Below are 16,062 nucleotides of genomic sequence, written 5' to 3'. Positions count from 1 at the left end.
CTAGGACCAGTAGGATTAAGCCCAGTAAGAAAAGTTTTTTTTCCGTTATATCAAGAACAAAAAGCCAGATTCGAAAAGGTATGCAGGTGCCTAAATTGCCTCTTTAGGCACCTAAGTCCAACATTTGGTGTCACTGGCATTCTCAGAATTGCCACTCAGATGCCACCTAACTCTGTAAGTGTCTAAGTTTCTACCACTAAGCATACAGAAAGCAAATGAAGTAAGTCCTCATGCTGCCCCATAGCAAAAAAGATACTTGGTGCCCTCACTGACACCTCAGCCTCAGTGGGATTCTCAAAATAAGCACTCCCTACATTTCACCAGCAGGGACCCAATCTTCAGAATATGCCTGTAGGATCAGCCTTACACAAAAGACAGCTGAGAATGAGCAGGTCAGGAATTTTTCGGGCTCAAAGGTGCAGATAAAAACAGTTAACTATTTATTGGAGCAGGGATCTGATCCCAACTTTCCTGCATCCCAGGTGAATACCCCAACCACTAGGAAGTGGAGTTGCTTTCTCTCTGTCCCCATTAATATTTATTTCTACAAAGTGGAACAGCTCCAATAAAATAGATTGAGAGAGGTCCACCTCAGAATACCTGATAGCTTGGTGGTTAGGGCACTCACCTAAGACATAAGAGGCCTGGGTTTACGTCCCATTTAAGGTGAGAGTGTCAGCGTGTGTGTCTTGCTCTCTGGGTATTAGAGAAAGGAATGACCTGGTTTAGGAGCCTAATTGTGGTGGAGGGTTCGTGGCTGAGAATCCTAAACAAAGAGAGGTGCCTCTCTCCAGCCCATGAGCCATGTGACTAAGGCCCAAATCAACAGGACTTTGAGGATCTAGGTATTTTACTCCTGTTCAGTTTGCTGGCATCTGAGAATCCTCTTCTCAGGTGCCAAACTCTCCCCATGCATGATATAGGGAGCTTGCTGCCTAACTCAGTGCAGGAAATTCCATGAGGCAGCAGAGCATCTGAGTTAGGCCTTGCAACATCTAAGTACCTCTGTGAACCTAGCCCCAAAATATGGTCAAACTGTCAAGGAGGCAGAAAAGATTGGAGTGTTCAATAAATACTTTTTCTGTTCAGTATTTGGAAAGAACCTGAATGACACACTTGTAGCTTACATTGATCATGAAACACTTTCTATTCCAACAGTAACCTACGATGGACATTCAACACCATCTCCTAACATTAAATATTTAAAAACCTGCAAGACCAGATAATTTGCACCCAAGAGTTTTAAAAACGTTGGCCAAGGAGCTCCTTGACTTTTACTACACTTTGGAATACTGAATATATACATCGCCAAACAAACAGAATATTGATTTTTTGCAGGGATTCCAAGTTTAGTTGACAAAAATAACTGTTTTGACAAAACATACTTAGATCTCTGGCAGGCATTTGACTCACTACTGCACAAGTCTGATTAAAACGTCAGCATTTTACATAATGTAACATTAAACAGATTAAAACTGGCTGATAGGTCTCAAAAAGCAATTGCTAACTCTCTCGCACTTGAAGCCTTTAAATCAACACTGTATCCCTTTCTAAAAGACATGCTGTAGCTCAGCAGAAGTTACAGGCTTGATGCAGGAATCATTAGATGAAATGGTATGATCCGTGTAATACAAGGAACCAGATGAGACAATGGTCCTTTGGGCCTTAAAAAGTCTATTAAATATTTATAACAGGTTCATCACCAAGGTATCTGGGTACGAATAATAATTTCAGTCAGTGGAGATGTTAATTATAGCAGATCCATATAACTAAATAAAACATAGGACTCCATTTTTAATACCAACCACGTATATAAATATTCGAGAGCCAGTCTAAGGAAGGGGAAATAGATGGAAACCAAAAACAGAGAAGACAAAAATATACTGTCTCCCTCCTGGCCCCGCAGCACAATTGCCATGTAATCTACCAGTCTGGGCCAGCCAGGCAGTACAATGGGCACTAAACTGAGGCAAGCAGAAGGTCCCCATGGTTTGGTCTGGCAAATGGGGAGAAGAAGCTATAAGCCATTTAAACAGGATTGAAGAATCTGCTATATATTGAGGGGGGCACGGGGGTGGGGGGTGTTGGATTTTACGGGTGAAAATAGGAGGAAAGATTCAGGCCACCAAACCCTAGCACAAGGAAGGAGAATGTGGTTCTCCTCTCATCAATATGTTCAAAAGGGTGACTGACAGACATATGGGGAAGAGAAAGAGCCTGGGTCTTTAAATAGAGGGACTAGACTCTCCTCTGCCTTGTCTGTACATCAGTGCAAAGTGGGGGGTGGGGGGTGTAAAATGGTACCACTGTGATTTGGTAGCATTTTACAGCGACTTTGCACAAGTATACATAACTACACAAGGTTTGAGGCAGTAGAGAATCAGACCTGGGTTGTTATACTTTTCTGGGTTTCAGAGAAGGGTGGTAGGAACTGTTTTTTACAGAGACAGAGTGAATCAGACCTTGTTTGGTGCCCCATGGCACCAGTGGGCTCTGCCCGCTCCCCATTGCAGGTTGCAGTTACCAAATTATCAGTGATGGAGGAAGAAATGCTCTGTGGGGAGCTAGGGTTGAAAGTTGCACTGTGCTTGCACTTACTCTATATCGCACCTTCCAACAAATCACTTAACATGCATTACAGGAGACCAGCAAGGGAAAGAAGATTAGCTCTTTTTGCTTCTTTATGATGGATACAGAGAGCTTTGAAGGTTTTTCAAAAAACAAAATGCACACACTATGCATGAGGGGGTTCTTTGTTTTTTAACATTAGGAATTCAGGTTTACTCTGGAAGACTTTATTGATGACTGAAAAACTGGTAGGCATCACAAGAGACTGAAATCTGAACATGGGGAAGGGTTTACTTTGTTAGAGTCAAAATACTTAAAAAACTTTAAAAGCAGCAGAGAATCCTGTGGCACCTTATAGACTAACAGACGTTTTGGATCATGAGCTTTCATGGGTGAATACCCACTTCGTCAGATGAATGTAGTGGAAATTTCCAGGGGCAGGTATATATATGCTAAGCAAGCAAGCTAGAGATAACGAGGTTAGTTCAATCAGGGAGGATGAGGCCCTGTTCTAGCAGTTGAGGTGTGAAAACCAAGGGAGGAGAAACTGGTTCTGTAGTTGGCAAGCCATTCACAGTCTTTGTTCAACCCTGAGCTGATGGTGTCAAATTTGCAGATGAACTGAAGCTCAGCAGTTTCTCTTTGAAGTCTGGTCCTGAAGTTTTTTTTGCTGCAGGATGGCCACCTTAAGGTCTGCTATAGTGTGGCCAGGGAGGTTGAAGTGCTCTCCTACAGGTTTTTGTATATTGCCATTCCTAATATCTGATTTGTGTCCATTTATCCTTTTCCGTAGAGACTGTCCAGTTTGGCCGATGTACATAGCAGAGGGGCATTGCTGGCATATGATGGCGTATATTACATTGGTGGACGTGCAGGTGAATGAACCGGTGATGGTGTGGCTGATCTGGTTAGGTCCTGTGATGGTGTCGCTGGTGTAGATATGTGGGCAGAGTTGGCATCGAGGTTTGTTGCATGGATTGGTTCCTGAGCTAGAGTTACTATGGTGCGGTGTGCAGTTGCTGGTGAGAATACGTTTCAGGTTGGCAGGTTGTCTGTGGGCAAGGACTGGCCTGCCACCCAAGGCCTGTGAAAGTGTGGGATCATTGTCCAGGATGGGTTGTAGATCCCTGATGATGCGTTGGAGGGGTTTTAGCTGGGGGCTGTATGTGATGGCCAGTGGAGTCCTGTTGGTTTCTTTCTTGGTTTGTCTTGCAGTAGGAGGCTTCTGGGTACACGTCTGCTCTGTTGATCTGTTTCCTTATTTCCTCGTGCGGGTATTGTAGTTTTGAGAATGCTTGGTGGAGATTTTGTAGGTGTTGGTCTCTGTCTGAGGGGTTAGAGCAGATGCGGTTGTACCTCAGTGCTTGGCTGTAGACAATGGATCGTGTGATGTGCCCGGATGGAAGCTGGAGGCATGAAGGTAGGCATAGCGGTCGGTAGGTTTTCGATATAGGGTGGTGTTAAATGTGACCATCACTTATTTGCACCGTGGTGTCTAGAAAGTGGACCTCCCGTGTAGATTGGTCCAGGCTGAGGTTGATGGTGGGGTGGAAGCTGTTGAAATCGTGGTGGAATTTTCCAGAGTCTCCTTCCCATGGGTCAGATGATGAAGATGTCATCAATGTAGCGTAGGTAGAGAAGGGGCATGAGTGGACGAGAGCTGAGGAAGCGTTGTTCCAGGTCAGCCATAAAAATATTGGCATATTGTGGGGCCATGCGGAGTGCCCATAGCAGTGCCACTGATCTGGAGATATATATTGTCATCAAATTTGAAATAGTTGTGTGTGAGTATAAAGGCACAGAGCTCAGCAGCCAGTTGTGCTGTGGCATCATCAGGGATACTGTTCCTGACAGCTTGTATTCCATCTGTGTGTGGGATGTTTGTGTAGAGAGCCTCTACATCCATGGTGGCTAGGATGGTTTTCTGGCAGGTCACCAATGCATTGTAGTTTCCTCAGGAAATCAGTGGTGTCACGGAGATAGCTGGGAGTGCTGGTGGCATAGGGTCTGAGTAGAGAGTCCACATATCCAGACAGTCCTTCAGTGAGAGTGCCAATGCCGAGATGATGGGGCATCCAGGATTTCCGGGTTTGTGGAATCTTGGGTAGTAGATAGAATAAGCCTGGTCGGGGCTCTAAGGGTATGTTGATTTGTTCCAGTGTTAGTGTAGGGAGGATGAGGCCCTGTTCTAGCAGTTGAGGTGTGAAAACCAAGGGAGGAGAAACTGGTTCTGTAGTTGGCAAGCCATTCACAGTCTTTGTTCAACCCTGAGCTGATGGTGTCAAATTTGCAGATGAATTGAAGCTCAGCAGTTTCTCTTTGAAGTCTGGTCCTGAACTTCAAATATATATACCTGCCCCTGGAAATTTCCACTACATTCATCTGACGAAGTGGGTATTCACCCACGAAAGCTCATGATCCAAAACGTCTGTTAGTCTATAAGGTGCCACAAGATTCTCTGCTGCTTTTACAGATTCAGACTAACACGGCTACCCCTCTGATACTTAAAAAACTTTGTTTTTGTAAGCACCAATTTAATTCCAGTAACTAATATGGTCTCTGCAGTCACCCACCACCAGTAAGCACCCACTGTGTAGCCTGGAATGCCCACCACCACCAATCTTGGCAGGTCTGAGAAAAAGTTCTGAGACAGACGACCATTGGAGGCTGGGCCGCTCACTAACTCTAGGTACAAGCCAGAGAGCACTACTGGTCAGGGCAAGTGACCCTGGGAACTCCCTTTCATTGCTACTTGAGCCCACGAGTTTTCTATCCCAAATGCACACAGTTCATCTCATGCTCAGAATTGGCAGATCTATCCCCTCTTAAGATATTACCCTCAATCTCAGCACAGCAATGCCCCAAAGGTGTCTAGACAATCACCGTGAGGGCTGTAGCCCTTATCACATTTATTAGACGTGGGGCCCATACAAAGCAGCATGCAACACTCTGTCCTAATCCAGGGCCAAGATGCATTGCCCACCAACAGCTGGAGCTTCGATAGGCATCCGTTGACATGGGAGAGGTCTGCTTTCCATGCCTTTCTCAGTCACTCTCCTGCTGTATGACCCTGTCACCAGGGCCATCCCTAGGGAGGTGCGGGGTTCAGGACATAGGTGCCGAGTTTCTATCTGCCGGGTGGTGCTTCCCCTGGCTCTGCCCAGGCCCTGCTCCCACTCCATTTCTTCCCTCAAGGCCCCACTCCTGTCCCACCCCTTCCCATCCCTTCTTCCCTGCTCACTTCCGTCCCCTCCTCTGAACGTGCTATGACCTCCCTCCTCTCCCCTCCCCCCCCGCGCCTCCAGATGCAGCGAAAGAGCTGATCAGCTGTAGGCACTGGGAGGTAGCGGGAGGTGCTGAGATGCGGGGTCTGCTGGTGGGCAGGAAGTGCTGGGGGAGGTTGGTAGGAGAGAGGGGGAAGTTGGTAAGGAGGCTCCTCCTCACCCCACCCCCTACCCCACCTCTCTACCTGCCTACTCACGAAGTATGGGGGCCCCACAAAGTGCAGAGTCGCAGGCGATCGCCCCCATTTGCCGTAACCTTGGGATGGCTCTGCCTGTCACTTTGGCTCCTTTGCCTATGTCAGGGGTGGTCAACCTGTGACTCCAGAGCCACATGCAGCTCTTCAGAAGTTAATATGCGACTCCTTGTATAGGCACCGACTCTGGGGCTGAAGCTACAGGCACCAACTTTCCAACGTTTCGGGGGCGGGGGTGCTCACTGCTCAATACCTGGCTCTACCACAGGTCCTGCCCCCACTCCACCCCTTCCTATCCCCTCCCCTGAGCCTACCATACCCTTGCTCCTCCCCGTTCACCCCCAGAGCCTCCTGCACACCACGAAACAGCTCATCAGGAGGTGCAGGGAGGGACCAGGAGGTGCTGATCATTGGGGCTGCCAGTGGGAAGGAGATACTGCGGGGGAGAGCTGATGGGGGGCTGCTGATGTATTACTGAAGCTTGTTGGCAATGTACATTGGTAAATTCTGGCTCCGGCTCAGGTTGGCCACCCCCGGCCTATGTCTTGTCATTTTAGATCAGAAGGCCTAGGGTAGTGACTGTCTCTCAGGGACACTCGATGGGGAGGGCTCTAAGTTACTCCAGAGAATTCTTTCCCTTGTGGCTTTTGCCCACATGCTCAGGGTTTAGCTGATCGCCATATCTGGGGTGAGGAAAGAACATTCCTGCGGGTCAGATTGGCAGAGACCTTGTGGGGTTTTTGCCTTTCTCTGACCCATGGGGCCCAGATCACTTGCGGGTTTAAATTAGTGTAAACGCTGAATTCTCTGGAACTTGAAGATTTTTAATCGTGATTTGAGGACTTGAGTAATTCAGCCAGAGGTTGGGGGTCTACCAGGGGCAGCTCCACACCCCAGCACGCCAAGCACGTGCTTGGGGTGGCATGCTGCGGGGGGCGCTCTGCTTCAGCGGCACGCCTGCAGGAGGTCCACTGGAGCTGCGGGACCGGCGACCGGCAGAGCGCCCCCCACAGCATGACGCCCTGCTTGGGGCGGCGAAATGTCTAGAGCTGCCCCTGGGGTCTACTGCAGGGTTGGGGGTAAGGACATTCTGTGGCCTCAGTGTAGGGTGACCAGACAGCAAATGTGAAAAATCATGACAGGAGATGAGGGGTAATAGGAGCCTAGATAAGAAAAAAGACCGAAACATCGGGACTGTCCCTATAAAATGGGGACACCTGGTCAGACTAGAGACCCGGCGATGACAGTCCCTGCCACCCTTCTGCCCTCAGAGTCTGTACGAACCGTTATTTGTGTGACCAACGGCCCATGCGCTGCGGCCCCGGGCCTAGCGGGAGGCTGTCGGACGCCATACGGGGCTTGCCTGCCCAGGCCGCCCCCGCTGTGCCACACCTCCCCTGCCTCCTGCCCGGCGGCGGCTTCCTGTCCCCGGCCACGCCCCCATCGGCCGCTGCGCCCCGTCCGCGGCTCCCAGGCCCTGCTCCGGCCGGGCCGAGTCCTGCCTCCCCCGCGCCGCTCACGCCCGGGCCGGGCAGCTCCATCGCGGCGCAGACGCTGCGGACACGTCCATGGTCCCACGCCCTCGCTCGGGGCCCGCCGGTTGCTGGCTTCCGCACGCCTGGGGGGGGGCCCCTGCGGGCAAGCCCACCGCGCTCTGCCCCCGCAGCCCCTGGCGGGACGGGGCGAGCCCGCTGCCCCCTTCCCAACGCGCCGCGTGCGGCCGCCCGCCCCTAACCTGCCGGGCTCGGACAGCCGCGCGTCTCCCGCGCGCGGCCGACAATGGGGCCGGGGCCGCGCGCCCGACGACTGCCCCCGCGCTCGGCCAGCGCCCCCCAGCCCTCCCGCGGCCCCGGCACGCCACCTCAGCCCACGTCGGCTGCGGCTGTCAGTCCCGGCGCACCGCGCCGGTCTGTGCCCTGCGCCTGCTTCGGAGCCCCCAGCCCGCTCCTTCCCCCCAGCGCCGGCCCCGCACAAACCTGCCCCGGTGGCGCCCCGCACGGGGAGGCCTGGCAGGGGCGCTGGCGGCTCGCAGTCTCCCCTCAGTAATGTGCTTTGCAGCAAACAGGGGCTGCCAACGTTGTGGGGTTTCCTTAAGGCCGGGGTTAGAAATAGGAGAGGCCCCAGCGCTCCAGCTGCCGCTCGGCGGAGCTGAGGGTAGGAGCCCATAGAAACATCTGGCGCGGATAAGGTTAAGTAGGTGGGGGAGCGTTGGAAGAATCAGGGCCATGGGACGAAAATAGCAGCTAGTCAAAAAACCCAAACCCCAATGTTAGAAAAGTACAGCCTGGCCCTGCTCACAAACCTCTAAAAAAGCAGCGTTAAGAAAACCAGCAAGGGGTTAAGGGCAGCCAAGGCAATTAGGTGGGGGATAAAATGATAATACAGTTGGCAAAGGCTGTAAACAACAACCCACAAATAGAGCTAGTTGGGCTCTGTGAAATTTGCCTCTCTGCAGATGGCTACTGTGAGAGTTAGGCATGTCAGCCAGGATGGAAAATCAAATAAAGAGGAAAGCAGGCATGGGCTCAGATACCTTAATGTTTTAAAAACACTGTGCCTTCCCCCTCCTGTTTCTCTGTAAATCGTTTGGTGGGGCCTTGATCCTGCAAACACTGATATAAGTAACAAACTTTACATAGGTATGGAGTATTGAACTTAATAGACTGGTTCTTAGGTTGCACTGGGGGCTGGCAGGACAAACAGGCAGGAGTGGGGAGACTGAACATGGCTGTCATGCAGCACAGCTTATCTCTGCTGTGGTCTATGAGGGTCCAGCACAGAAGGTCAGTTTGGATGGGTGGTCATAGATCTGTGCATATGCAGATCCAGTGACCTCAGTACCCTGAGCAATCAGCATATAAATAATTCTAGAGTCATTAGGGCAGGGGGACTGGACCCAGAGTCTCCCAGGTGGGTGCTCTAACAGCCAGTCTATAGTCATTCCTATTGTCTCAGTCTTGCACTCTCTCTCTCTCTGGCCCAATGAGTATTTCAGTATATATAAAGTCTCTGAAAAGTCAGGCCCTAGACATCTTAAAAGTGGGCACCCAAAATTAGTGGACACTTGACCGTTTAAGGCCTAATTTCTCTGGCCTCCATTAATTATCTGTAAAATGGAGCTAGTAATACCGTATTGTCTCATGAGGATCTTGTAAAAATACATTCATTAATATTTGTAAGGTACTGAGATACTACAGTGATGAGTATCCTAGAAAAGCACATAAGGAAATTGATAATTCTGTATTCAGTGCAGAGTTTAAATGATATGCAATAAATAAGATACAAGACAACACTTAATTCTGAAGATAAAATGCTTCTGATTAGCTTCCCATTCAGAGAGCATAATGCATCCTGTTCACTAAATGAGGCAAGAGTCCTGGGGGAAAATAGTATGTGCCATCCCCAAGTGAAGAGGGAGATCATCATACCTGAACCATCAGATTGTACGCCCAAATTCTGCCTAGCTTGCCAGAAACCCTGGCGCCGCTCCTGGTCAGACCACTGGTCCTGCTAGCCAAGTATCCTGTCTCCTGACAGTGGTCAATCCCAAATGCTTCAGACAGAATGAACAGAACAGAGAAATTGAGAGTGCTCTTGCCCTTGTTGTCCAGACCCAGCTTCTGTCATGTGGAGGTTTAGGGACACCCAGAGCAGGAGATTGTGTCCCTGACCATCTTGGCTAATAGCCATTGATGGACCTATCCTTCAGGAACTTACTTGGCCTTCACAACATCCCCCAACGAGTTCCACAGGTTGACTGCACTATGTGATGAAGTGCTTTTTTGATCTGTTCTCAATGAGCTGCTTATTAATTTAATTGAGTGACTTTTATGTTATTTGATGGGGTAAATAACACTTCCCTATTCACTTTCTTGACACCATTCATAATCTTACAGACCTCTATCATATGCCTCCTCAGTCATCTCTTTTCTAAGCTAAACAGTGGCCGTCTTTTTAATCTCTCCCCATATGGAAGCTGTTCCAAGCCCCCAATCATTTTTGTTACCCTTCTCTGCACCTTTTCTAGTTCCAGTATATTGTTTTTGAGATGAGGGGGGGACCAAAACTGCATGCAATATTCAAGGTGTAGTCATACCAGGGATTTATATAGCAGCATTATATTTTCTATCTTACTATCTCCCTTTCCTAATGGTTCCTAACCATTAGCTTTTTTGTCTACTGTTGCACATCGAGCAGACGTTTTAAGGGGAACTATCCATGATGACTCCAAGATCGCTTTCTTGAATGTTAACAGTTCATTTGGACCCCATCATTTTGTGCATATAGGAGGAATTATTTTTTCCAATGTGCATTACGTAGCACTTAACGTTTGATTTCATCAGCCATTTTGTCACTGAATCACCCAGTTCATAACTCTTCACAGTCAGCCCTGGATTTAACTATTTTGAGTAATTTTGTATTGCTTGCAATTTTTGCACCTCACTAGTCCCCCATTTTTCCAGATCATTTATGAATATGTTGAACAGCACAGACCCCAGTACAGATCCTCGGGAGACTCTGCTATTTACTTCTCTCCATTGTGAAAATTGACAATTTATGGCTACCCTTTGTTTCCCATCTTTTAAGGAGTTCATTAGATGACCTTCCCTTTTATCCGGTTGCTGCTTACAGTACTTTGCTTAAGAGCCTTTGGTGAGGGACCTTGTCAAAGGCTTTCTGGAAAGTCCAAGTACACTATATCCACTGGATCCCCCTTGTTCACATGTTTGATGACTCCTTCAAAGAGTTCTAATAGATTGGGGAGGCATGATTTCCATTTACAAAAACCATGTTGACTTCTCCCCAATATATCCTGTTTATATATCTGATAATTCTGTTATTTACTATAGTTTCACCCAGTTTGCCTGGTACTGAAGTTAGGCTTAGTGGCCTGTGATTGTCAGGATTGCCTCTGGAGCCTTTAAAAAAATCTGCTACTGGTAAAACATAATCCACTACAGCCTACTGCAGGTTGGATGCTTTTTGACTAATTCATGTGTTACATTAATCAGCCTCTTTAACAGAGGGCTGTAAGGTAGCTAAAGTGATAGGTTACATACAGTACTACAGTGAGTAGTTCTACAATTTCATATTTGAGTTCTGAAGGAAACATCTGATCCAGGTGTCTTACTACAGTTAAATTTGTTCGAAAACCTCCTTTATTGACCCCTCGGTCTGGGGCAGTTCTTCAGATTTTTCACCTAAAAATAAAAGGTTTGTTTGTGAGTATCTCTAGCATATCCTCTGCATTGAAAATCCATGCAATGAATTAATTTAGCTTCTCCAAAAAAGCCTTGTTTTCCTTGAGTGCGCTTTCATTATTTTGATTGTCCAGTGAGGCCACTGATTGTCAGGCCTCCAGCTTTTGACGTTTTAAAAGAAATTGCTATTAGCTTTCGTGTCTTTTGCTAGTTGCTCTTCAAATTCTTTTTTGGCTTGCCTAATTATGCTTTTACACTTGATTTGCCAGGGTTTATGCTCCTTTATATTTTCCTTGCTACTATTTGACTTCCAAATTTTAAAGGAGGCCTTTTTGCCTCTTTTACTGAGCTGTTCAGCCAACGTGGCATTTTTTTTATCCTCTTGATTATTTTTAACTTGGCATATACATTTAGTTTGCACCTCTATTACGGCAGCAGTGCCAGGTGGAATGTCTCCTTTATGGATATTATTTTTCATTCCACTGGGTATCTGGCATACGTCCCACCAATCAATAGTGGCATTCCCAGTTTAGTGGCTGAGGACCTAACTCGCAGCAGGTCACACTGGATTATGTGGTACCACTAGCAGGCCAAATATGCCCAATCTGACAATATGTGATTATCTACAGATCTAGAGCAATCTGTGATTGCCAGTTTCCAGAGGGCAATAGCAGCGCATTTATGGACTGATACCATCTCCCTTTTCTTTGACCTTTGAATCTGGATCTCCCACATCCCAGGTGAGTGCCCTAAGCACTGGTCTACTGGGTGTTCTGTACACACACGTGCACTCATCCTCTGCTGTCTTATGTATGAGGCCTGATCTGATAGATATGTTCTGAGAATACCTACCAGATCAAACCCCACGGGGGAACCAGGAGAGGGATCACCTTGGTGGTGTCACTAGGCATAAATCTAGGTAACTCGGGCAAATGGAAGACCACGAGTGTCAATAAAGCCCTCCTGCTCAGGCCTCAATGAACCACTGTTCCTCCATGTTTAACACTTTGTGTAACCTAATGTAATCTAATGTGTTAATAGCTGTAAAATGTAATGTCAGCAGTTAGTTTTCTGATTATAACAGCCAGTTCCCTGCTGTAATACACTGAAGCTAAATTGAAGCAAGTTTCAAGGTCAGTTTTAGATACAGCATACATGTCTCTGCAGCAGAAAGGGGGAGAGGGAGGGGAAAGACAAAGAAGTGTGTGAGAAAAGAATGCTGCAGCCGGACAGAAGAGGGAGGGGAAATGGGGGCTTGCTAGTCAGCGAGAAAAGTTCTCATGAATATAAAAGAACAGACTGCTTGTTTTAGCGGGACTGGATCTGTGGCGTACTAAGTCTCCCAGCACCGCTTTGGATCCCAAATAAACTTGTTTTTTGCTTCTCCACCTCGGTGTGTTTATTGGCGCTAAGCACTCCGGGCATGGACCACTGTTGCTCACCTTGGGCATTCTTCTGTGCCTTCAACAACCTCAACTGGGGCTTAGGCATGAATTAGGGCTCAGAATTGCATACTAGCTGTGGGGCAGCATCAGGACTTAAGGCGACTTTGTGTATGTCTACTAATGGAAATGTAGGCACCTATAGGGTTAAGCAGCACTTGAGTAGTGGTTTGGAGGATATCAGGGCATCCAAACAGAGACTTAAAGTCCTAAAGAGGCAGTCATGCCACTAAGTACCGTTGTGAATCTGGCCTGCAGTGCCTCTGGTCAGCCACAATGAAGAATTAAAGCAGTAAATACTGTTTTATTCAGGCCTGCATGTAAAGAGCAGCCAGAGGGAACCATCTGCAGTGTCCAAGTGCCAGTTCCATACAATCCAGAAACTAGACTGCATATCACTGAGTGCCATCTTATCTATTATGAACTATTTGCATACATACCGATATAATGCACTCTTATCGCATTCTTGTTTAATGGGCAACTTGTTGCCTCTGAATAATCCTTCACTTAAAAGCAAAGTGATAGTGAGTGCAAGTTTGCTGCCTCTTCTCTTCACACCTTGGGGATAGGTGGGAGTTAATGAGGCCATTTAGTGTAGCTGTCAAATGAGAGGCAATCACCACCTGGGGGTTGCAAGAAGAACCTATTCTGCAGCAACCACTTGTGCCAGGATGCAATAGTTTGAAAATTCCTTAAGGGGTGCATTTTCTGGCTAGGCACTCCCCTGACACAATTCACTTGCACCCCAGTTACATACTCCTTTGACAATGCTTAAAAAGTGCCAGTTCCACTTGTGCCTGTTTTTTAGTGGTACAAAAGCCCAAATTTTTGTTGTAAGCTCTTTGAAGCTTTCACACTGTGTTTCAATGGCCCTCATGTGTTGCTCCCCCCAAGTGCCCCCGGCTTCTTGGTGCTTTGTTAGCTGTCTTGACCTGACCTATCCTTTGCCAAGGAACACAGGAAATCCACTTTTGAAAAGTTTCATCCCCGCAACAATAGCCTGTGCTTTACAAACCTGCCAAATGTCCCATTTTGCAGAGGTCATCAGAGTTAGCAAGAACCCCAGAAGGCAAGAAACAGCAACTTGTGTACCTACCTACCTTTCTCTGCCCAAAGAGCACCTGCCCTTTACTGTGAGAGACATAGGGAAGAAATGAGAAACAAGACCATAGTGGGGGGAAGTCAGGGCGAATGGGCCCACTGAGATATAAGAGACAATTGGAAGAAGGCTCAGAGGGACACTTGAAGACAGAAAAACCAGAGACACGATGGAGGGAGACATATGGCCGGTGTGGGAGAGGACACAGGGAAATGGGAAAAAACAAAGAGAGATTATGGCAGGGCCAGGGCAAGCTTTTGCAAGAGGCACTTTGATGCAGTGCACAGGTCTCCTGATTTGTCCATGTAGCTGGGCTTGCACCTAGAGCCTTTGAAAATAGTATGACACAAGTATGTGCACTTATTTTCTACAGTGTGCTCATGTGAATTGGCACCTAGGCTGTTTGAGATAGAGGTACTGTGGGCAAGGCTTGTGGGGATAGAGAGAGGCTGATATTTGAAGGATTGGATCCCCAAATAAAAATATCAGTCTATTTGTCCATCCATTCTGGAAGGGATTTAGAGAAGTGAACACTGGGTGGTGTCAGTGCATAACCTTTACCTCATTTCAGCATTTTCCCTCAGCAGTTATTAGCCCAGGGGAAAAATGCAACAGCAGAATATAGGTCAGATCCTGAAAAGCATCCTTCAATAGCAGTCTTTGCTTCAGGAGGAATGAGTTTGTTGTCAGGGATTTGGCAGGATTGGTACTTGAGGAACATTCTTGCATTCATTAGAGCTAGGTCTGCTGGCTCCATCAGTCTGTAGGTCAGTTTACTACAGGGTAGTACTTCCATCACTGGATTCCCCTCACCTGCTTCTTAGAGAGTTTTATCCTTAAAGCCTGTTCTACCTTATTGTTATGTTTCTGTGTTGAGAGTATTTGCAGTTTAATTATGAGTAACACATTTTTGGCTGCACCTGCAGGCAGTCTTGTGAAGTGAAAGGCTATGGGCATTAGGCAAGCAGATCAGAAAGGCAGAGGAACATCACCTTACAACCCCTGGGGGTGAGGGCAAGGCGGCAGAGAGGTTTGCACTAAACTGCAATCTGGAGCTCTCCTACTGACTCCTGTCAATATTTTTCTGCCCTTCACAACCGTTATTACAAGGCAAGGTCTCATACTGTAACTGCTGGGGAATAGCTATCATTTATCCATTTCACAGATCAAAGAGTTTACACAAGGTCACTTTAGGCAGAACTGGTAATAGACCCAAGGCCTCCGTTAGGGAAGGATTTATTAAAGAGGATATTCTATAGCCTAGTAAAGAGGAGAGGATAGACATTAATAAATTACAGGTAGAAATTGAAGAAAAACAGTTAATCAAAAAACTGCTCAATTACATCCCGTGAAGACAGATGACTAAATATTGACAAATTTTATAATCACAGAATCATAGATGATTAGGGTTGGGAAGAGACCTCTGGCTGTCATCTAGTCCAACCCCCTGCTCAAAGCAGGACCAATCCCCAACTAAATCATCCCAGCCATGGTTTTGTCAAGCCGGGGCTTTAAAAACCTCTAAGGATGGAGATTCTACCACCTCCCAAGGTAACCCACGCTCCTAGTGAAATAGTGTTTCCTAATATCCAACCTAGACCTCTCCCACTGCAACTTGAGACCATTGCTTCTTGTTCTGTCATCTGCCACCACTGAGAATGGCCGAGCTCCATCCTCTTTGGAACTCCCCTTCAGCTAGTTGAAGGCTGCTATCAAATCCCCTCTCACTCTACTTTTCTGCAGACTAAACAAGCCCAGTTCTCTCAGCTTCTCATAAGTCATATGCCCCAGCCCCCGATCATTTTCATTGCTCTCCACTGGACTGTCTCCAGTTTGTCCACATCCTTTCTGTAATGAGGGGGGTAGGGGGTTCAAAACTGGACGCAATACTCCAGATATGGCCTCACCAGTGCTGAATAGAGGGGAGTAATCACTCCTCTTGATCTCCTTGCACTGCTGCTACTAATGCAGCCCAATATGCCATTAGCCTTCTTGACAACAAGGACATATTGTTGTTGACTCATATCCAGCTTCTCATCCACAGTAATCCGGAGGTCCTTTTCTGCAGAAATGCTGCTTAGCCAGTCGGTCCCTAGCCTGTAGCAGTGCATGGGATTCTTCCATCCTAAGTGCAGGACTCTGCACTTATCCTTGCTGAACCTCATCAGATTTCTTTTGGGCCAATCTTCCAATTTGTCTAGGTCACTTTGGACCCTATCCCTACCCTCCAGCATATCTACCTCTCCCCCCATCTTAGTGTCATCTGCAAACTTG

General features: G+C 47.5%; 1 protein-coding gene across 3 annotated transcripts in view; it reads right to left on the bottom strand.

The window, feature by feature from the left end:
- The window catches only part of ZNF697 (zinc finger protein 697), a 41,607-nt gene extending 33,478 nt beyond the window's left edge, over nt 1-8,129 (bottom strand). For 2 of the 3 annotated variants that reach the window (XM_032768233.2, XM_032768236.2), the window contains exon 1: nt 8,023-8,119. The gene's annotated coding sequence lies outside the window, so the exon portion shown is untranslated. Of the gene's footprint in view, nt 1-8,022 lie in introns of all 3 variants that reach the window. The other variant, XM_032768238.2, reaches the window with a different exon arrangement.
- Between the last annotated feature and the right edge of the window lie 7,933 nt (nt 8,130-16,062).

Source organism: Chelonoidis abingdonii, chromosome 1, assembly GCF_003597395.2.
Source record: "Chelonoidis abingdonii isolate Lonesome George chromosome 1, CheloAbing_2.0, whole genome shotgun sequence".
Taxonomy (NCBI): Eukaryota; Metazoa; Chordata; order Testudines; family Testudinidae; genus Chelonoidis; species Chelonoidis abingdonii.
The sequence above is the reverse complement of the archived record's forward strand: the minus strand, read 5'-3'. Positions and strand labels throughout refer to the sequence as shown.